Source organism: Bos grunniens, chromosome 23, assembly GCF_055505025.1.
Source record: "Bos grunniens cultivar Pamir isolate PY7600 chromosome 23, Bosgru_T2T1.0, whole genome shotgun sequence".
Lineage (NCBI taxonomy): Eukaryota > Metazoa > Chordata > Mammalia > Artiodactyla > Bovidae > Bos > Bos grunniens.
This window is the reverse complement of record NC_141187.1, coordinates 5,377,912-5,400,473: the sequence shown is the minus strand read 5'-3', so window position 1 is coordinate 5,400,473 and position 22,562 is coordinate 5,377,912. Positions and strand designations below refer to the sequence as shown.

At 43.0% G+C, this 22,562-nt stretch overlaps 1 protein-coding gene across 1 annotated transcript in view; it reads right to left on the bottom strand.

Moving 5' to 3' along the window:
* Window positions 1-15,876, bottom strand: part of COL21A1 (collagen type XXI alpha 1 chain) — a 231,591-nt gene extending 215,715 nt beyond the window's left edge. The window contains exon 1 of the mRNA XM_086370609.1: window positions 15,677-15,876. The gene's annotated coding sequence lies outside the window, so the exon portion shown is untranslated. The remainder of the gene's footprint in view (window positions 1-15,676) is intronic.
* Window positions 15,877-22,562: the final 6,686 nt, after the last annotated feature.

Below are 22,562 nucleotides of genomic sequence, written 5' to 3'. Positions count from 1 at the left end.
TCATCATTCATTTTCTCTAAAATTCAATAAAGTTATATATACATACTCACCATTGTGGAAACGCTCACCTCAGTATTAATGACCTCCTCAGGTTCCAAAGAAATGCCTCCTCTCACCCACACCCATACCCTGCTCCTTTATCTCCCTTTGCTTAAGATCATACCCTCCGTGAGAGTTACCCTTCCTTGAGATAATCAATCCTTTCACAGTGCCCTTGGCAACATTTCTTCACTATTTCTCAAAAGATAGCATCTGTCTTGATTGGCCTTTATCTTCTAGACTTTTTCTGGGTAGCTTGTGATTGACAGATTTGTGCTCAGCCGGAAACACCACCACCGTCTCCGCTTCAGTGACCATTTCTACAGAAGGGCTCCAGGTCCCGTATTTGGAAATATTTCCAGCTCTCCCTTCAATAAACCCTCCCTTTCCATCAAGCCCTTAAACAAATCACACCCATTCCCAGTTTTAAGTCTGTTTCACAATATATCTTCATTTGTGAAATACAGACCAGTGCTCAAAGTCCAAGTAATAAACAGCAGAAACTTACAGAAAGGAGAAAAGAAATACCACTAAAGATCAAGAGCATGTGGGCTTCTGGGAAACCCAAAAGGCTGAGGGATTAGATCAGCTGTCAGCTGGCTGCCCTGACGTCTCCTCTGACTGTCCTGTGCCCGAGCTGCAAGGCTGGTGCCCTCGCTTTTCTGGTTGTTAAACATTCTAAACGTCACTCCTTTTTGCAAGCACTCACAAACCTTACAAAAGGAATATGTCCTAAGCATTACACAATGTGTTTTAGTACCAAGAATAAATCACAGTAAACTGACCTGCACTTTTTTCACTTTTTTAAGAAGTGGTATTGGTGTATAGTTGATTTACAGTGTTGTTAGTTTCAGGTGTACAGCATGGTGATTCAATCATATATATACACATATTCATTCTTTAACAGATACTTTTCCCATACAGGTTATTACAGAATATTGAGTAGAGTTCCCTGTGCTGTACAGTCTGACCTATACTTTTTTGATAGGATTGGGCTTCCTCTGTGGCACTAATGGTAAAGAATCCTCCTACCAATCCAGGAGACATAAGAGACACGGGTTCAATCACTAGTCAGGAAGATCCCCTGGAGGAGGGTATGGCAACCCGTTCCAGTACTCTTGTCTGGAGAATCCCATGGACAGAAGAGCCTATGGACTATGGTCCACAGGGTCACAAAGAGTCAGACACGAATGAACCGACTTAGCACACACACGCGCAAGGCTGATATCATGAGAAGACTGTACTTATGACACTTCAAAAATGAGAGCAGATAAATGTAGTCTGGATATAAAACTGATCAAATGGCTCCCCCATGGTGAGTAACAGTGGTTGCCAACCTGGCAAGAGGTTGCTGGCGAGATATTTTAGAATTCTGTCATGTGTCCTGCCAAGTTCATTGGTTATCCATAATTTGAGTGAGGAAAATGATGACATGCAAATCAAGTTTCTAGATAAAGAAAAGCTAAAAAAGATTTCTAACTGATTGAATGGAAGCCTGTGGATAAGATCTCACCTGGATACATAATAAACCAATCACAATAAGACAAAATTCAAAAGAAATACACAAAAACTCTGGGGTTCAAAATTTGGATTGTGGAATGCTTAAAGGAATCTGTTGGCCTAACAGCAGGAGGATTGAGCAGACAAAAAGGCCTTAGCTAATGGCAAACTGAAGTCATTTGTGTGAGCTAGCTGCCAAAAATTAGTTTGCTCTTGGGCCACAGAGAGAAAAGAGCAAGGCTACACCCTGTCTATTTAGCAACCAATGATCAGAAAGAATCAATACTCAGCATGTCCAGGGAAGGTTGACTAGGCTGTAGATGTAACTGTAAACCATGCAAAAGACAAAGAAAGAAAGAAAGAAGCAGTTTTAGAATACCATGTTCCACTTGTCTTCAAATCCTGGCAAGACTGGATTTGAAGTGGAAGAAATTTTTTTTGTCCCTGTTACTCCTAGAGCACAGAATTAGGACCAGTGCATGGACACCCCAAGGAGGAATTTTTCAGTTTAACCTAAGAATATAATTTTTAATAAATAAGGATGTTTAAAGCTGAACATTTCCCATCCTTAACGGTATCTGGCATCAGATCATCTGCTCATTAGTTATGCTATTGGGAGAGATTAAGGCATCAAGCGTCATTCGTATAAACAACATTTGTATCACAAATGACAATTACTTGTAAGGTAATTTCCAGCCCTGTGATTTATGTTGACTATTGTGTGTGTCTAAACTGAACCATGCTTCAAGAAGCAGGCTCATGCCACACCTCCTCCATGAAGCAAAGTATGACCCAGACCAAATCTTCCCTGGCACCGACCTCCAGCATTAAACCATCTGGAGTCTGACTTTGCTTCCAAACTTGTATTTAAAGTAGTTCACCTCCCAATCATACCATAAGGAACCTCAGTCTACTAGGTACCCAGGGAGCCAGGGAGCTTGCTGACTCATCACCACCCACCCAACCCCCCGCCCACAGCACAGAATCAACATTTTTACAATTATCAGTAGCTCCTTTTTGTGAATGGGAAGAAAGACAATAAAGCTTTCTTGGGAGCATTTGTCTCCTCTCTGCCCTTTTGATATATCAAAATTCCTTGTTTTGCATTTAAAACTTCCCAACTCCCTAATGGGGGCTTCCCAGATGGCACAGTGATAAAGAATCTGCCTGCCAATGCCAGAGACACAGGGTTCAATCCCTGGGTAAGGAAGATCCCCTGGAGTGGGAAATGGCAACCCACTCCAGTATTCTTGCCTAGAAGACTCCTTGGACAGAGGAGTCTGGTGGGCTACAGTCCATGGGCTACAGTCCGTGGGGTCGCAAAGAGTCAGACAAAATGACTCTGAGCACACAGGCAACTCCCCAATGAGGACAATGGTCACAGAAACAGAACCCATTCTTGCAGCTTTTGCAGATAATAAAATATGCCTTCTTTCTTTCCCTGTTAGCACACGTGAAGAAATGGCTCTCAGAAAACAAATCCCAGGAGAAAGATTTTAAAGGAAAAAAGTCAAAATTTGAAATTGTCTACAGTAAAAGTAGACTTTATTGATTACACCAAAGCCTTTGACTGTGTGGATCACAACAAACTGTGGAAAATTCTTCAAGAGATGGGAATACCAGGCCACCTGACCTGCCTCCTGAGAAATCTGTATGCAGGTCAAGAAGCAACAGTTAGAACTGGACATGGAACAACAGACTGGTTCCAAATAGGGAAAGGAGTACGTCAAGGCTGTATATTGTCACCCTGCTTATTTAACTTACATGCAGAGTACATCATGAGAAATGCCAGCCTGGATGAAACACAAGCTGGAATCAAGATTGCTGGGAGAGATATCAATAACCTCAGATATGCCAATGACACCACCCTTATGGCAGAAAGTGAAGAGGAACTAAAGAACCTCTTGATGAAAGGGAAAGAGGAGAGTGAAAAAGCTGGCTTAAGACTCAACATTAAGAAAACTAAGATCATGGTATCTGGTCCCATCACTATGGGAAATAGATGGGGAAACAGTGGAAACAGTGGCTGACTTTATTTTTTAGGGCTCCAAAATCACTGCAGATGGTGATTGCAGCCATGAAATTAAAAGATGCTTGCTTCTTGGAAGAAAATCTATGACCAACCTAGACAGCATATTAAAAAGCAGAGACATTACTCTGCAAACAAAGGTCCATCTAGTCAAAGCTATGATTTTTCCAGTAGTCGTGTATGGATGTGAGAGCTGGACTATAAAGAAAGCTGAGTGCCAAAGAATTGATGCTTTTGAAGTGTGGTGTTGGAAAAGACTCTTGCAAGTCCCTTGGACTGCAAAGAGATCTAACCAGTCCATCCTAAAGGAAATCAGTCCTGAGTATTCAATGGAAAGACTGATGCTGAAGCTGAAACTCCAATACTTTGGCCACCTGATGTGAAGAACTGACTCATTGGTGCTGGGAAAGATTGAAGGTGGGAGGAGAAGGGGATGAAAGTGGATGAGATGGTTGGATGACATCACCGACTCAATGAACATGAGTTTGAATAAACTCCAGGAGTTGGTGATGGACAGGGAGGCCTGGTGTGCTACAGTCCATGGGGTTGCAAAGAGTTGGACACAACTGAGCAACTGAACTGAACTGATGTATGGATATGAGCTGAACTATAACAAAAGCTGAGTGCTGAAGAATTGTTGCTTTGGAACTGTGTTGGAGAAGACTCTTGAGAATCCCTTGGACTGCAAAGAAATCCAACCAGTCCATCCTAAAGGAAATCAGTCCTGAATATTCATTGGAAGGACTGATGCTGAAACTGAAACTCCAATTCTTTGGCCACCTGATGTGAAGAACTGACTCCCTGGAAAAGACCCTAATGCTGGGAAAGATTGAAGGCAGGAGGAAAAGGGGATGACAGAGGATGAGATGGTTGGATGGCATCACTGACTTGATGGACATGAATTTGAGTAAGCTCTGGGAGTTCGTGATGGACAGGGAAGCCTGGTGTGCTGCAATCCATGGAGTCAAAAAGAGTCAGACACGACTGAGCGACTGAACTGAACAGTAAAAGTAGCAGTGTCTTACCCTCTGGAGGAGCAGGGCTAGGATTCTTCTTGCCTGCATTTGAGAAGATGGCAACCCTGTAATAATCGGATTCCTTGAGGACACTGTCTTGAGAAATAGATTGGCCTTGCTTAAGGATTGGCAACATGAAAACAACTATAGAGAGGAAGGGGAAAGAGGCTCTTCTTGCAGCTATCTTTATGATACATGCTCATCTTTGCAGAAAAGCTGAAGATGGAATGAAGTGGAAAACATGCACACATTTATTCTTAAAGTCATTAGTATTCAAATCAAGTTTGAAAATATGAAATTATAATGGCTTCACTAGTCTTACTTAAACTGTTTTAGGCTCAAGTATGGATAACATGGCAGGTTTCTAGATAGGAGATATGAAATTCAACTTGACAGCCTTATCCAAGATGATGTAGAAACATTTAAAACACACAAACTCATTGTACTACTCAAGCTTAGCATTTAATGATGTAATAGGTCTGGCCGAAAAGTGTCCAATGTGAAATTACACTATCCAGCTAAAAATTAAAAATATTTCGAGGCACAGTTAAGGAAATACAGATGCACAAATGGCTCTCACTATCCTATATTGGTAACTGGCCAGACATTCACTTAATTAACTAATTGAGAATGAATCAGAGCTCAAAAATATTTACATTTTTTTTCAGGGCTCTGACATGTGTAGTCTAAAAATAATTGATTCTGATTTTCCCAGCGTCTCCATAACTTCCTTCTATTTTAAGCCATGATCACTTCAATTCAATTCATCATGGGTTTTTGTTTAGTTTTTGGATTGGTAGACTATGTGCCTAGTCTAAACACTTTGTAGAAATTTACTGATATACATTATACATATAGAGTTCACCACAGTTTTGAGAAGAGCATAGACCCAACCAGGGACCCCCAATAATAAACCTTCAGATTAGTGGGTATGGGAGCAATTAACATATGAAATCAACCATGACATCCTCTTTGAAGCACTCTACCGAAAGCAGCAATGTACTAGGGTTAAAAGTTCCGTGATATAATACCAACCCTGATAGACAAAGCAGACACAGTGAAATTTGCAAAGAGATTGCGAGTCCTGGAGGACAGGGATCGTGTCTCATTTTTGCTGCATCTCTAGGATCTGGAATTAATCTATGGAAACAGCTGGAAAAATATTTGCCTAGTGGATGAATTAACACGTATCCTATACAAATACATAAAATTCTGTGCTATGGCCACACAAAGGTCTCTAGTTGAGGAGGCAAATGGATACTGAAACCCAGAGCTGCATCTGCCTGGAAACAAAGCTGCTGCTGCTACTAAGTCACTTCAGTCGTGTCCGACTCTGTGCAACCCCATAGACGGAAGCCCACCAGGCTCCCCCGTCCCTGGGATTCTCCAGGCAAGAACACTGGAGTGGGTTGCCATTTCCTTCTCCAATGCATGCAAGTGAAAAGTGAAAGGGAATTTGCTCAGTCATGTCTGACTCTTAGCAACCCCATGGACTGCAGCCTACCAGGCTCCTCCATCCATGGGATTTTCCAGGCAAGAGTACTGGAGTGGAGTGCCATTGCCTTCTCCGGGAAACAAAGCAATTTTCTAATTTTCACAGAGGAAAACAAGAGGGAGTCAAGCTTCCCAGGTGGCGCTGCTGCTGCTGCTGCTGTTAAATCGCTTCAGTTGTGTCCGACTCTGTGCGACCCCCTAGACGGAAGCCCACCAGGCTCCCCTGTCCCTGGGATTCTCCAGGCAAGAACACTGGAGTGGGTTGCCATTTCCTTCTCCAATGCATGAAAGAGAAAAGTGAAAGTGAAGTCACTCAGTCGTGTCCGACTAGTTGTAAAAAATCCCACCTACCAACGCAGGAGACATAAGAGATGCAGGCTTGATCCCTCGGTTGGGAAGATTCCCTGGAGCAGGGCATGGCAACCCAACTCCAGTATTCTTGTCTGGAGAATCCCATGGACAAAGGAGCCTGGCAGGTTATAGTCCACAGAGTTGCAGAGAGTCAGATATGACTCTAGTGACTTCACACATGCATGCATAAGATGGACTATCCAGGACCCTGACCAACGAAACCTCTACAATTGCTAAAATCTAGGAGCTCATAGAAGGAAATGGCAACCCACTCCAGTGTTCTTGCCTGGAGAATCCCAGGGATGGGGGAGCCTGGTGGGCTGCCATCTATGGGGTCGCACAGAGTCGGACATGACTGAAGCGACTTAGCAGCAGCAGGAGGAGCTCATAACAAACCATCTGCAGCTGCAAGTCGGTCCTAAGGACACTTCCAACTCCACCCAACAACCACTGGGGATTGTGCCATATGGCAAAGGATGCTGGCCTCCCAGACTCCATAATAAGTACTTAGAGTCACAGGAGTTGCTCTGCAAAGCCTCTGTTGGCACCCCTAGAGCACTGCTAGCTTTGGGAGACATGCTCCCTGCATCCCCAGCACAACATGGAGAAGGGTGAAAGTCTGGAGTCATCTGTCTGCCATGACCCCGGCTGCCTGGAGGATACCTCATCTAAAGCAGCAGCAAGCTTTCCACAAGGTAATATCCAAATCAGATGTGTGAACAAGATCAGAAGTAGGAAGAATATTCACTTGTGGTAATAACTAATTTGAGTACCTTTCCCTGCCAGGCACTGTGTTTAAGAGTTTGTGTGCATTATTCCACTGAACACTCTTGACCACAGCATGAAGTAGGTCCTTTGATCCTCTCTTGACAAATGGGAAAATTAAGCTTTAAAAGGTTAAGAACCATAAACAAGGTCACACAGGTGCCAAGTGGCAGGGCTATGACTACATACCCCCCCAACCCCGATCTTAGCTATAATCCTCGATGGCTTTACAGGATTAGAATACATAATATTCTTTTGGCACTCACTAGGAGTAAGAAAGTGACGCTCTGCTTTTAATAAAAATCACACCTATCATTTTCACCAGATTCTACTATCTCTTATTAGTGTGTCTGGTATTTCAAAGTACATCTCATACATGTGCTTTGTGAATTACAGGAATGTAAACGAATCACATTGTAACATCATTATCTCTCTAATACATTTGTATCTATATCACTAATACATTTGTATTAGTATTCAAAATTACCATTTCATATGCTTCCTCTAAAAAGCATGTAGTTATGTATTTATTTTTTCATTATAAAGGTAATACATGTGTATTAAAAAATAGAGGAAACAAAGAAAAGCAGGAAAGAAAATATCTATCATACTACCGTCAAAATGCAACTGTTAACATTTTGGGAAACATAGAATTTTGAGCTCAAAACTACAATATGATTACTCATATAAACATGATTTCATTTATAAACCCATACTTAAGAATAAGAATTTTTTTCCAAGTGTTGAAAAGACCAGTGAATATGTTTTATATAATTCCCATATGGAGGCCAAAAAAGTTTGTTTAGCCATCATGAAAAGGAAAATACAATTTTCTTGAAATACAAAGATCTGCTATCTCATTATTTCCCACGCACAGTAACATCCATCTTCAGTGAACATTCAAGAATATTGTTATAGGAATTTTTGGAATGAATGCTACATTTCTCTAGAGACTAACTTCCTAAAGGGTTTTACTCAAACTGACTTCACCTCTGAACACAGATGGTCTAAGCTACAACTCTTCACGTGATCCATGATGGTCTCAAATGGTGCTTTTCACCAAGAAAAAGAAAATGAAAGAAGACTTTACAATCACACCTACCAAGTCTGTTTTACTACAGGCTTTTCTGATAAGCAACCGATTTAGTAAGTTAGTGGTAGACTGGGATGAGAAACCAGGTTTCCCATTTCCTGGTCCATAGCCTTCTTGGAAATAATGTATGTCTATTTATTTAGTACTTCGTGTACAAATACTGTTACTCTTATTCAACTGGCAGAATGAAAACAACATATAACTTAGATTGTAGGTCAGATCCCACACTGACAAACTTGCTGCACTAACTTATACAGGATAAGGTTTGAATAAGGTTCCACGCGCCTCCATATCCCATCAAGAGTTCTGAATCCCACGTTTTCTTTTCATCCCTGCTCCCTCCTCATTCCAAAGGGACTTAAATAGGAAATGTATGAACCACTCTACCTAAGACAGCTACCTTGGCATCCCTGCTCCTCAGGAAGCATCCTTCACTCTCTCTCATTTCAAACCTTAGTCCAGAAGTGCTGGCTAACAAGTGATTTCAACAGGGAAAGGAAAAGGAACTCCGAAAGGATGGACAGGCACTGCCAGAAGGAAAAGGGAAGCTTCTACAGAGAAGTGGAGGAGTCAGCCGCATTCTCAGGACCTTGGGTTTTTCTCTTCTCCACAGTGCCTCCCTCTGGTGTAACTTCTCCACTTCTTGCCATAATATAAATTCAAATCAAATTCATCTTCTAATGGACACAGGTTGCTTCCATGTCTTGGTTACTGTATATAGTGCTGCTGTGAACTGTCAATGAATAAAGATATGGTCCACATCCACAATGGAATAGTACTCAGCCATAAAAAAGAATGAAATAATGCCACAGGCAGCAACATGGATAGATCTAGAGATCATGTACGAAGTGAAGTAAGTCAGGCAGAGAAAGACAAAGACCAAACGATACCACTTATATGTGGACTCTAAAAATCATCTCACAATTGAACCTATTTACAAAACAGAAATAGGCCCACAGAAACAAAAACCGTACTTACCACTACCAAAGGGGAAAAGGGGGGAGGGATAAATTAGGAGTTTGGTTTTAACAGCTATACACGACTATACATAAAATAGGAAACAACAAGGACTCACTGCACAGCACAGAGAACTATACTCAGTATCTTGTAATAACCTATAAAAGAACATATATACCTGTTGTTGCTAAGTCGCTTCAGTCATGTCCGACTCTGTGTGACTCCATAGATGGCAGCCCACCAGGCTCCCCTGTCCCTGGGATTCTCCAGGAAAGAACACTGGAGTGGGTTGCCATTTCCTTCTCCAATGCATGCAAGTGAAAAGTGAAAGGGAAGTTGCTCAGTCGTGTCCGACTCTCAGTGACCCCATGGACTGCAGCCCACCAGGCTCCTCCGTCCATGGGTTTTCCAGGCAAGAGTACTGGAGTGGGGTGCCATAGTCTTCTCCAATATATACCTATATATACACACACACATATATATATATATATTTTATATATATGCATAACTGAATATTGTGCTGTATGCCTAGAACTAACATAATATTGGAAATCAACTATATTTCAATATTTTTAAAAAAAATCATATTCAGCCCTTTCTAAAGATTAATTCAAGACATTATGTTAAATGAGAATCAAAATGGTTTGAAAAGAAACAGTGACACATCATGCCACACTTGTTGATTTTCATAAATTTAAATCAAAACTATTTTTGCCTTATACATTTTTTCACTTAAAAATAGGTACAAAGTGCTATTTTTATATAATAAATGAAAAGGAGCTTTCCATTTGAAAAAAGAAAACTGCCAGTTGGCTCTCAATAGACTTACTAAACTGAACAAAGTAACTTTTCTGAATCCCAGAGGACAGTTAAGCTGGACAGGCACTTCACCACAGTGTGATTATTGGCTGAACACTTACAAAGAATGTTCCTCCTTTCCTTATCTTTAATATTGTATCTAATTCTGGGTACTGGTGAGTGCCTAGACAGCCCCTTGAGTTGGAATCAAACGGCCTCTTCCTAATTCAGTAGAGAAATACAGCAAGGTTTAGCATTTATAAAACATTCAATACTTTGTTTCATTGAATCACCTATAGATTTGAAAGTTGCCATAAAAATGTAAAACATATATTCTGAGTGTTTGTTTTTATTTACCACTGTTACATAATAAAAATGTAAAAGGCTATACATTTCCAAAGAATATATTTAGAAGAACTTCCTATAAAGCTCAGACTTCACTAGAAGTTTTTACCTCGAATTTAAAAAGAAAATTGTGTCAGTTCTTAATCTTTTCTTCTTGACACCAGTAACTGTAAAAACAGTTAGCGGGTAACATAACACTGTGATCGTGGCTACACTTACCTATATCAAAACAAGACAAGTCAAAACAAAAATTAAACAGTGAATCGAACAGAAGAACCTGGCAGGATTCCCAGACGCTCACCAAACTTGGACTTGAGAAACTGTCCATGTTTCCTGAAATTCTCAAAGATACCTCTGAGTTTTTCATTAGTAAAAGCCAAACTGCTAAAGCAACGGCAAAAAGGAAAAACTCAACTAGATCCTTAACCTAGCTATAAAAAAACTCTTCCTTTTCACAATGGATAGCTATATGTTTATTTTCTTACACTTAGCTATGGTGATGTCAGTGAATTTTCATTTAGAAAAGCTTTTCAATAAATAACCCTGAAATCAAAAATCAAACTGGGTCAAGGGAGACAGGCAGATCCATAGGATTCCCAGGGCACTTTATCTGGGATTATGTGCTTCTACCACATTATCTGATTTTTCAGAAGACAAGGCAGTTGAATGAAAAATGTACTGAGCAGAATACAGGAAGCCTGTTGTTATCTAGTGCCACCACTGACTGTTCCTGAGCTTTTAGCCAAGAATGAGGTCCCCAAGTCTTTTTCCCCATTTCGACTGGACAAATTATAATATCCCTAAAAATGCTATGAGTGCATAGGAATTCCATATAGACAGGTAAGGTGTAATGTTACACAGCCTCTCTTTTTCAAAGCACATGACAACTACATTTCACAATAAATTAACCCAACTGATTAACTTTTTAATCAGTTTGGGCATCAACATGCTACAGCTCTGATCTCAGGTGACTCCAATGTTTAGTCCAGTTTGGGAACTAGTGGGTGAAGCAGTCATTCTCCAAGTGTGGTCTCAGGCCTGCAGTAGCAGCATCTGGCAACTTTTAGAATGTTGTTCAAAAGTTTGTATTATTTTCCAAGAAAGTTGAAGGACTTCATTTATTCAGAAACAAATTCTCTTACTAGCTAAAACAGAAAAAGCATCAAATGACATAACCTGAATTACCACTGCCTTTTCAGGATCTAATTTTCAGAGGTGAAAAGAGAAAAAGAGAGCATCAGCTTAAACCATTAACATCCAAGGAGAAATGATAGGAAATACTTATTAAGCATTCACTGTTAGTAGAACTTTATGTTTGTTGACTCATTTACTCCTCATGATAACCCCCCTGATGTAGGTACTATTCCCCAGTTTTAGAGCTTCCCAGGTGGTGCCAGTGGTAAAAAAAAAAAAAAAAAAACCACCTGCCAATGCCGGAGACTTAAGAGACACAGGTTTGATCCCTGGGTCAGGAAGGTCCCCTGGAGAAGGGCATGGCAACCCACTCCAATATTCTTGCCTGGGAAATCCCATGGACAGAGGAGCCTGGGGGGCTACAGTCCATGAGGTCACAAAGAGTCAGATACGGCTGAAGCGACTTAGTATACATTCAGCCCAATTTTACTAAGGAGGGAAACAGAAACAAAGAAAGGTTACACAACTGGTAAGTGACAGTCAGGACTCAAGGCTTGGCATTGTGGCTGAAAAGTGTGTGTCCATAACTGTGAGATGGAGAAGGCTCAGCCACAGAGCCAATTCTCTTTTCATGAGACTGGATCACTTGCCAGGAATAAATATTTCAAGTTGTTTCCCACAAGAATGCTAATGAAACAAACTAAAGAGTTACTACTGCATGCTGAGAAATACAATCCAAAAATAATAAATACAAAATAAAAACGTATATCCCTTTGCTGTGATGTGTTTTGCTCACACGACTTTCCAGGTTGGCCTTAATGGTAAAACCGTCAACTTTGGAACAAAGTGGGCCATCAAAATAAGTGAACTGAAATGAAGACAATCAGAACCTTTCTAAGTGAGCCAAGTTATGAAAAATAAAGGCAATTAGGCTCACTTCTTTATGATTATCTCTGCTCCAGCCCTTTTGCCTGCAAACGGAGAATCATGAAATCACTGTGGGGCATTAGCATCTTTCCGAACTGGCCACTCACTGGGCTGCTTCATCTTGTCGTTGACTTGCAACATCACAGATGCTCAGCTCTTGAGTTAAATTATCCAGGATACATAATTTGATTATTGAGCCTTTTAATTTGCTTCCACACGCCTTCATTTTCCCCATCAAGAGAAGTGCCTCTGATCTTCACTTTTCATGCCCAGAACCACTCCTCATCTCATACATAGTAAGCCAAAAAGAAAACCCTACTTACATTACCCAACTTACATTAAGTTGCAATTACATTTAATTTAATAACATTAAATTCTAATCATATTCAATTTAATGACATTACATTGTAACTTCCAAAGTATCCTAATGAAGACCCGATTTCCTGAATGGAGTAACCAAGATGTTTATGTGCTGAAACTTGTATTATGTTTAGTCTTCTAGAAGTCACAGAAGACTGGTAACAGAAAGAGTACAATCTCTTACATTCAAAGATGGAAGATGAGTCCTAAAATTGCATCCTAAGTTGGAAATCTAATAGTCAATTTATCACTGAAATTAAAGGTGAATCAAGATGCATTTCAAAGTACAGAATCAAGTGGCATATTTCTTGGAATTAATCCCCATTTTTTTTTTTTTACTAGAACTCTCTGGTTCTAAAGGATCACCCAGATCAGTTCCAATCAAATATTGTAAAAGGAGTTGCTTCTTCTATATGTGGTTCTGAAGCACTGTGAAATTATTGCAGCTAAGAAACAAAAGGACAGTTCAATGGCCTCCCCTGCCCCTTCTGCCAGTTGAGGCTTGTCCTTGCTGTGTCCTCACCTGGCTCTCTCTCACATTGTCTTGAGCAAACCTTGATGTAACTGCATAACGTTTCATTTTTCTCTCCCAAGAACCTAGGAAACACCAGGTAGGACTTCTAAACTGATGTTCTTGGAAGCCACAGCATGCCAGGCCTACCATTTGAACTGTCTTTTAGAAGGAATGATATTCTGGAGAGCCAGATTTAAGGCTGTTTAAATTTGAATGTGAAGATTATAAATTCCACCAGATGGTAAAATCCTTTACCATACACAGTGAGTAGATTAAAAACTAGGCTGTTGACTTGAAGATAATCTACTAGAAAAATTTTGTTCTAGAAAGTTCTATATAAAACATAGAGTAAAATTAGGAAGCTAATTAGAGGATGCCCATATATTCAGATTCTAGTAAGAAGGAAAAACTGTAAATTCTAAGGGTGAGGCTGACACGTAAATTCATGTAAATATAAAGTGTGACCATGTTCTCCACATAGTTTTCATTCAAAGTGTCTGGGGATTAGGTCTTTATTTTCTTTTTAGTTGGCATGTGTGTCTGTGTGTGTGCGTACATTTTGGACTAGCAAACATGTCATTGACTATGCTGGAAGCATTATTTCCTTTAACTCTGACAACAAAATGGCATTGCCCATTCTGCAGATGAGGAAGGTGAGGCCCACAGAGTTATACCCCTGCCCCAGAGCTCAGAGAATCAGAAGAACAGATCTTGAACCTGCATCTTGGGCCTCAGATCGAGGCTCCTAGTCCTCACCACAACCTGTATTCCCCCCAGTTCTCTGAACACAAGCTTAGAACCTGTCCCTTAAAGGTCTCTATACCTCATCACAAATTGGCTCTGACAATAGCAGCTTGGAAAGCAACTGCTTTCCGCGCAGAACACTGAGCAGTGTTCACCCCAGCACACATGTAGTAGGACCACAGTCACGCCTCTTCTAGCTTTTTTTCCAACATCAGATTTTCAGATCCATTTAAGCCTATTTGCAAAGTCATTCTATTTCTGTACTAATGACTTACGAACAGCTGGAATTATTTTTCTCGCCAAAATTTTGAAATCTCAGATCTCTATTTTAAAAAAAAAAAAAAAAAAAAAAGAGAAAGAAAAAAAAAAGAGAGAGAGAAAGAAAAAAAAAAGAAAAGAAAAAAAGGAGCCACTCAGAGAATTCAGAGACCTGCAAGGCTGAATTTCCTTGCACTCTGGAGAACTGGCATGAATCCCTGAAACCTCCAGTTGCTCATACCTCATATGAGTCCTGTAAAGTGTACTGATGACAGGGATGATAGGGAGCAGCCCCATCAGGGGCCAAACGTTGGTGTTATTGCAGCCAGGAGATTCTTAGGTGCATGTCTTCTTTGGCTTCCTTTCAACTCTTAAAAATAGAAAATGTTTACTACAGGAAACTTCGCTCCAGGTGATGGCTAAGTCTCCGCCCTTTTCAGAATCCTCCAAAGTCCACGGCATTTAAATATATATATATTTATATATATATGGGTAGAACCCTACTGATAAATATCTAAGATTTTCAGAAAAGGGGTCTGTTTCCTCCCTTCTCTGGAAGGAAAGCCAAAGGCGTCTGCCCTTCCCTCCGCTGAAACCCGACCCAGAGCCCTCTACAGTGAGCCAGCGCTAGCCTGACCTGCAGGGTCCAGGAACACACAGCGGGCTGGTCCCTACCCCGCAGTTTCAGATTCGGATAGTCTGCGCCTCCCAAGCGGGGCCCCCGAGTTTGCATTTCTGAAAGTTCCCAGGGGAGGCTGCTGCTGCTGCCAAGAGACACCCCTTCCTTGGAGAAGCAGGGCTCTCAGCCACTGGTTCCCAAAGCCACACCACCTGGCAGTCACCTGGGAAGTGTGTAGCCCACTCCCACAGATTCCGATACAATTGACTGGGTGCTGTCCCGGCCCCGGATTTGTCATGCTCCCCTGAGTGAGCCTCCGGGGCCGCAGTCTCAGAGAACCTCCCGGGCACCGCGCACAGCCCGCCACCCCGCGCTCGGCATCACGCTCCCTGCGCCGCACGTGTGGACACCAGCCCCTTCTAGAAAGACCGCGGCCCAGATAGATGAGCTTAGGGGAGTAAATCACCGCGCACTATCCATTTTCAGAGGCCAGAATGCTCCGAGCAGAAATCAGAGTCCAGAGAGGCTACGGAGATCATGCGACCACCCAGGAACTTTGCGGGACAGATCCCGGGTCCCAGGCTCCAGCCTGGGTGCCGACTCTGCCTGCCGGTTCACTCGCTGCCTCCGCACGCGCGGGAAGAAACTGCACCCTGCAGACGCGGGAGCTCGAGCCGGAGGTCCCCGGTTCGCCGTCACGGCAGGGACAGGAGAGGAGAAGGGGCCGCCTTACCTGGCGCGCGTCCCTGCTCAGGGGTGCTGTCGCGGCAGCGGCGAGCCCCGCGGGGGCCCGGGGGTCCTGGAAATGACCGGCCGCGGCCCTGCCACCACCTGGGCCGGAGCGGGTCGGCCGCCCTCCCCTCCCGGAGCCCGGAGCCCGTCTGCCCCGGGCGGCCGGTGCGGAGCGCGCGGGACGCTCCCGGCCTCGGAGGCGGAGCCCGAGATAAGGTTCGCGCCCCCACCCGCCCCCTTTCCGCGAGCCGAGGCCAGAGGGTGGGTTTTGGATCCGAATCCCCAGTGCGAACTGCCGGGGAACCCCGCTAGGAGCCAGAGGAGCTCACGTCCCGCTGGGACTGGGGAGAGGCGGGCCCGGGGATGCATTCCTGGGAAGCAGGTCAGGGCAAGGCCGCTCGGAGGTGGAAGGCGCCAGGGCGAAGCGAGGCGCGACCCGAGCGCATCCCTCGCGCGGAGTCAGGGAGCCCCAGGCCCGCCTCCGGGCGCCGGGATCAGTCACCTGGTCCAGCGGCTGACCGGTGGACCTGCCTTTGACCTACGCTGCCGGAACACCTGAGGGAAGTTCGCGTTCAAATAAATAGGCAGTTACCTTGGAAGACTTAGAGGTGGCAGGGAATGTCCGAAATAAGGTGCCTGATAAACGGACGACGGTCTGCGCTCTGCCCCCTTTAGTCCGTCCCTCACGGGGCAGCCAGAAAGTTCTTTAACCATCACGGGCGCTCAGACCTGCAAGCGCTCTGGCCCTGGCTGACTCTCACCCGTCACTCTTCTGACTTCTCATCCTGCCCACTCCGCACCACCTGATGCGAAGAGCCAACTCGTTAGCAAAGAGCCGGATGCTGGGAAAGATTGGAGGAGAAGGGGAGAAGGGACGATAGACGACGAGGTGGTTGGATGGCATCATGGGCTCGATCGATGGGCATGAGTTTGAGCAAACTCCCGGGGAGATGGTGAAGGACAGGAAGCCTGGTGTGCTGCAGTCCATGGGGTCGCAAAGAGTCAGACACGACTGAGCATATGAACACCAAACAAATCCACACCGGTGTGTTCTAGTCTCACTCGATTCTTCTTGTGCCTCCAAAGCTCTGTTCCAAACGTTATCACAGGTGCCTTCATTCAGGTCTCAAAGGTCCCTTCCAGAGAGTCCTTCCTGCATACCCTCTCCAGACAAAACCACCCAGAACCCCTGACCCTACTTTATTTTCAACAGATCACTATCTGAAATTTTATGTGTTAGATGCTCAGGTGTCTTGCATTCGTCTCAAGGTGAGCCCTAAGAGACAGGGAGGGCTCCTGTCCTCTTGCTCCCAGCTTTATCCTCCTCAGCTAGAACACTATCTGAAATATAAAATTGCTCAGTGAATCTGGGCTGAATGGACGCACAAATTAATTTCTCCCCGGGAAGAAATGCTCTCATTCAGTAAATGAGTCCTACTGAATTCAGGTCAGATAGGAAACTCTTGGAGTCTTGGGATAATCATCATTTCCCACATTCCCTCCTTCATTTGTTGATCTGTTGATCTGTGTCCCACCACGTTGTCTTCTCACAAAACACCCTATTGATGGGTCCATCTCCTCGCGTCTTAAACTGTTGCTCTAGAATAGCTTGTTTGAACTTACTCTAGGTTCTTCTATCCCAACTCACTATATAATTATGCTCTTACAACTTCCTGAAATGCCCCAGCCAAGTTTGTGAACAATCTCTTACACACTTGTCCCTGGGTATTTCCAGGGCATTCAATTCCAGGACCCCATCAGATACCAAAATCCACAGATTCTCAAGCGCCCTATATAATGGCACATTCAGTTCAGTTCAGTTAAGTTGCTCAGTTGTGTCTGACTCTTTGCAACCCCATGAATCGAAGCACACCAGACCTCCCTGTCCATCACCATCTCCCAGAATTCACTCAAACTCACATCTATCAAGTCAGTGATGCCATCCAGCCATCTCATCCTCTGTTGTCCCCTTCTCCTCCTGTCCCCAATCCCTCCCAGCATCAGGGTCTTTTCCAATGAGTCAACTCTTCACATGAGGTGGCCAAAGTACTGGAGTTTCAGCTTCAGCATCATTCCTTCCAAAGAAATCCCAGGGCTGATCTCCTTCAGAATGGACTGGTTGGATCTCCTTGCAGTCCAAGGGACTCTCAAGAGTCTTCTCCAACACCACAGTCCAAAAGCATCAATTCTTCAGCGCTCAGCTTTCTTCACAGTCCAACTCTCGCATCCATACATGACCACAGGAAAAACCATAGCCTTGACTAGATGGACCTTTGTTGGCAAAGTAATGTCTCTGCTTTTCAATATGCTATCTAGGTTGGTCATAACTTTTCTTCCAAAGAGTAAGCGTCTTTTAATTTCATGGCTGCAGTCACCATCTACAGTGATTTTGGAGCCCAAAAAGATAAAGTCTGACATTGCATATAAATATGCACATCCTGCCATATACTTTAACTCATTTATAACTTATAATACATAATACAATGTAAATGCTAAGTAAATGTATTATAAATTATAAATGCTAAGTAAATGGGGCTTCTCAGGTGGCACTGGTGATAAAGAACCAGCCCACCAGTGCAGGCGACATAAGAGATGTGGGTTCAACCCCTGGTTGGGAAGATCCCTTGGAGGAGACCATGGCAACCCACTCCAGTATTCTTGCCTGGAGAACCCCATCCAGACAAGCCTGGTGGGCTACAGTCCATACGGTCCCAAAGAGTCAGAAACAACTGAAGCAACTTAGCAGGCATGCACACTAAGAAAATAGTTGCAAACACACAGCAAATTCAAGTTTTGCTTTTTGAAACTTTCTGGATTAAAAAAAAAAACATTTCCTCTCTGTGGTTGGTTGAATCCAAGGATGCAGAGGCCATGGATACATAGCCCATGTCTCTCCTCAGTGGACCAAGGATGCTTAACCAGACTGTGATTCAGGATGCTGGCGATGGGGTGTACAGATCCACAGCTTGCAGAAGCTCCTCTGAAGCTATGAGTACATACTTTTTGTTAAGCACTGTTGCAAAGGCTCCACATCACTTCTTTCTTTTCCCTTGTATTCTCTCATTAGCCTTCCACCTAGTCGGCCCCTACCGTGTCCTTGGATAGTTTCTCACCATGCCCTTATCAACCCAGGTCTCTTTCTCTAACTTTCAGCCAGTATCCCAACTGTCCACTGGATGTCTTCATTTGCATGAATGACCGGCAGTTGGAAAGAAATGTGGTCAGACTTGCATCCATTGTCTTTCTTCCCCTCCAAGACAACGTGCTCCCCCTTTCTGCTCCCCTGTCTTTCCCAAAGGCACCACCACCTGGGTCAAGGTCAGACTTTGCCACTGTCTCCTCTCTGAAGTCTCTGACCTTCTTCCCATTGAAATGCTGACATGGTTCCTACTGCACTTAACATCAGCTCTGAGCTGCTGAACCATCTCCAAGACACTCTCCACCCTCTAGGCTTGCCACTTCCTCTCCACCTCCTCATCCCTTATCACAGATCACAGGAAACTTCTGCTTCCCCAGACCCTCGGTGCCCAATTTCAACCTAGAGAAACTGTGATATATTTCACTTGTGTTAGTTTAAGCTGCTAAATTTGTAGAGATTTGTTACACAGCAGTAGAAAGCTAACACAACAACCCTAAGCCCAGCTATTCCAGCAGAGTGTGAATTTTCTGAGCTATTTACTTTAATAAATATATTTTAATATCCAATTAATATCCTTTAGTTATCATTCCATAAACGTCTTATTTGTGAATTATTTCATTTTTATTTAATAATTTAGTACATTTATTTAATACTTACAACTCAACATTCAGAAAACTAAGATCACGGCATCCGGTCCCATCACTTCATGGCAAATAGATGGGGAAACAATAGAAACAGTGGCTTTATTTTTTTGGACTCCAAAATCACTGCAGATGGTGACTGCAGCCATGAAATTAAAAATGCTTGCTCCTTGGAAGAAAAGTTATGACCAACCTAGACAGCATATTAGAAAGCAGAGACATTACTTTGCTGACAAAGGTCTGTCTAGTCAAAGCTATGGTTTTTCCAGTACTCATGTATGGATGTGAGAGTTGGATTATAAAGAAAGCTGAGCGCTGAAGAATTGATGCTTTTGAACTGTGGTGTTGGAGAAGACTCTCGAGAGTCCCTTGCACTGCAAGGAGATCTAACCAGTCCATCCTAAAGGAAATCAATCCTGAATATTCATTGGAAGGACTGATGCTGAAGCTGAAACTCCAATACTTTGGCCACTTGATGCTAAGAGCTGACTCATTTGAAAAGACCCTGATGCTGGGAAAGATTGAAGGTGGGAGGAGAAGGGGATGACAGAGGATGAGATGGTTGGATGCCATCACCAATTCTATGGATATGCGTTTGAGTAAGCTCTGGGAAGTTGGTGATGGACAGGGAGGCCTGGCGTGCTGCAGTCCATGGGGTCACAAACAGTCAGACACAACTGAGAGACTGAACCGAACTGAATATTTTCTTTCAGACTGACATAGAAATATTTAAATTTAATAAATAAAATATGTTTGCCAAGTTTCCCAATTTTAAAAAATATGAATGTAATTTATTTTTATTTTAATATTTATTTATTTATTTTGCTGTGTTAGGTCTTAGTTGCAGCACTTGAGATCTTCTGTTGTGGCCCAGGGGCCTCTCTAGTTGTGGTGCGTGAGCTCCTCTCTAGTTGTAGCATGTGGGCTCTAGAACATACGGGCTTAGCTGCCCCATAGCATGTGGGAATCTTAGCTCCCTGACCAGGAATCAAACCCAGGTACCCTGTATTGGAAGGCAGATTCTTAACCACTGGATGACCAGGCAAATCCCTCAAATTTTCTTTAATATTATTTAGTTATCATGAAAGTGACAGTCACTCAGTTGTATCCGACTCTTTGCAACCCCATGGACTATACAGTGGGGAGCCACTGGAGTGGGGAGCCTTTCCCTTTTCCAGGGGATCTTCCCAACCCAGGGATCAAACCAGGTCTCCCGCATTACAGGCGGATTCCTTACCAGCTGAGCCACAAGGGAAGTTCTTAGTTATCATCAGTTCAGTTCAGTTCAGTCACTCAGTTGTGTCCAGCTTTTTTCAACCCCATGAATAGCAGCACGCCAGGCCTCCCTGTCCATCACCAACCCCTGGATTTCACTCAGACTCACGTCCATCGAGTCCGTGATGCCATCCAGCCATCTCATCCTCTTTCGTCCCCTTCTCCTCCTGCCCCCAATCCCTCCCAGCATCATAGTCTTTTCCAATGAGTCAACTCTTCACATGAGGTGGCCAAAGTACTGGAGTTTCAGCTTTAGCATCATTTCTTCCAAAGAAATCCCAGGGCTGATCTCCTTCAGAATGGACTGGTTGGATCTCTGTGCAGTCCAAGGGACTCTCAAGAGTCTTCTCCAACACACTTCAAAAGCATCAATTCTTCAGCGCTCAGCCTTCTTCACAGTCCAACTCTCACATCCATACATGACCACAGGAAAAACCATAGCCTTGACTAGACGGACCTTTGTTGGCAAAGTAATGTCTCTGCTTTTCAATGTGCTATCTAGGTTGGTCATAACTTTTCTTCCATGGAGTAAGCGTCTTTTAATTTCATGGTGGCAGTCACCATCTGCAGTGATTTGGGAGCCCAAAAAAATAAAGTCTGACACTGTTTCCACTATTTCCCCATCTATTTCCCATGAAGTGATGGGACCAGATGCCATGATCTTCGTTTTCTGAATGTTGAGTTTTAAGCCAACTTTTTCACTCTCCTCTTTGACTTTCATCAAGAGGCTTTTTAGTTCCTCTTCACTTTCTGCCATAAGGGTGGTGTCATCTGCATATCTGAGGTTATTGATATTTCTCCCCGCAATCTTGATTCCAGCTTGTGTTTCTTCCAGTCCAGCGTTTTTCATGATGTACTCTGCATAGAAGTTAAATAAACAGGGTGACAATATACAGCCTTGATGAACTCCTTTTCCTATTTGGAACCAGTCTGTTGTTCCATGTCCAGTTCTAACTGTTGCTTCCTGACCTGCATACAAATTTCTCAAGAGGCAGGTCAGGTGGTCTGGTATTCCCATCTCTTTCAGAATTTTCCACAGTTCATTGTGATCCACACAGTCAAAGGCTTTGGCATAGTCAATAAAGCAGAAATAAATGTTTTTCTGGAACTCTCTTTCTTTTTCCAGGATCCAGCAGATGTTGGCAATTTGATCTCTGGTTCCTCTGCCTTTTCTAAAACCAGCATGAACATCGGGAGGTTCACAGTTCACATATTGCTGAAGCCTGGCTTGGAGAATTTTGAGCATGACTTTACTAGTGTGTGAGATGAGTGCAATTGTGCGGTAGTTTGAGCATTCTTTGGCATTGCCTTTCTTTGGGATTGGAATGAAAATTGACCTTTTCCAGTCCTGTGGCCACTGCTGAGTTTTCCAAATTTGCTGGCATAGTGAGTGCAGCACTTTCACAGCATCGTCTTTCAGGATTTGAAATAGCTCAACTGGAATTCCATCACCTCCACTAGCTTTGTTCGTAGTGATGCTTTCCAAGGCCCACTTGGCTTCACATTCCAGGATGTCTGGCTCTAGGTGAGTGATCACACGATCGTAATTATCTTATTATTAGTTATCATATGCCTCAGTAAATATTTTATTATTTCGTTTTATTCAATAATTTAATATATTTATTTAACATTTATTAAATGTTTTCTTTATTAAGACAGGGATATAAGCATTTAAATTTAAAAATTAGAAAAGTCTATGTTTGTCAAGTAAAATTTCCTGATTTTTGTTTGAGAACATTATTGTATCCAAATCCACAATGTGGCCTCTTCCTCCTCAATGACAGAGATCTAAGTCATAGACCCCAAAATTATAAAACAGGAAACAGAGTCTC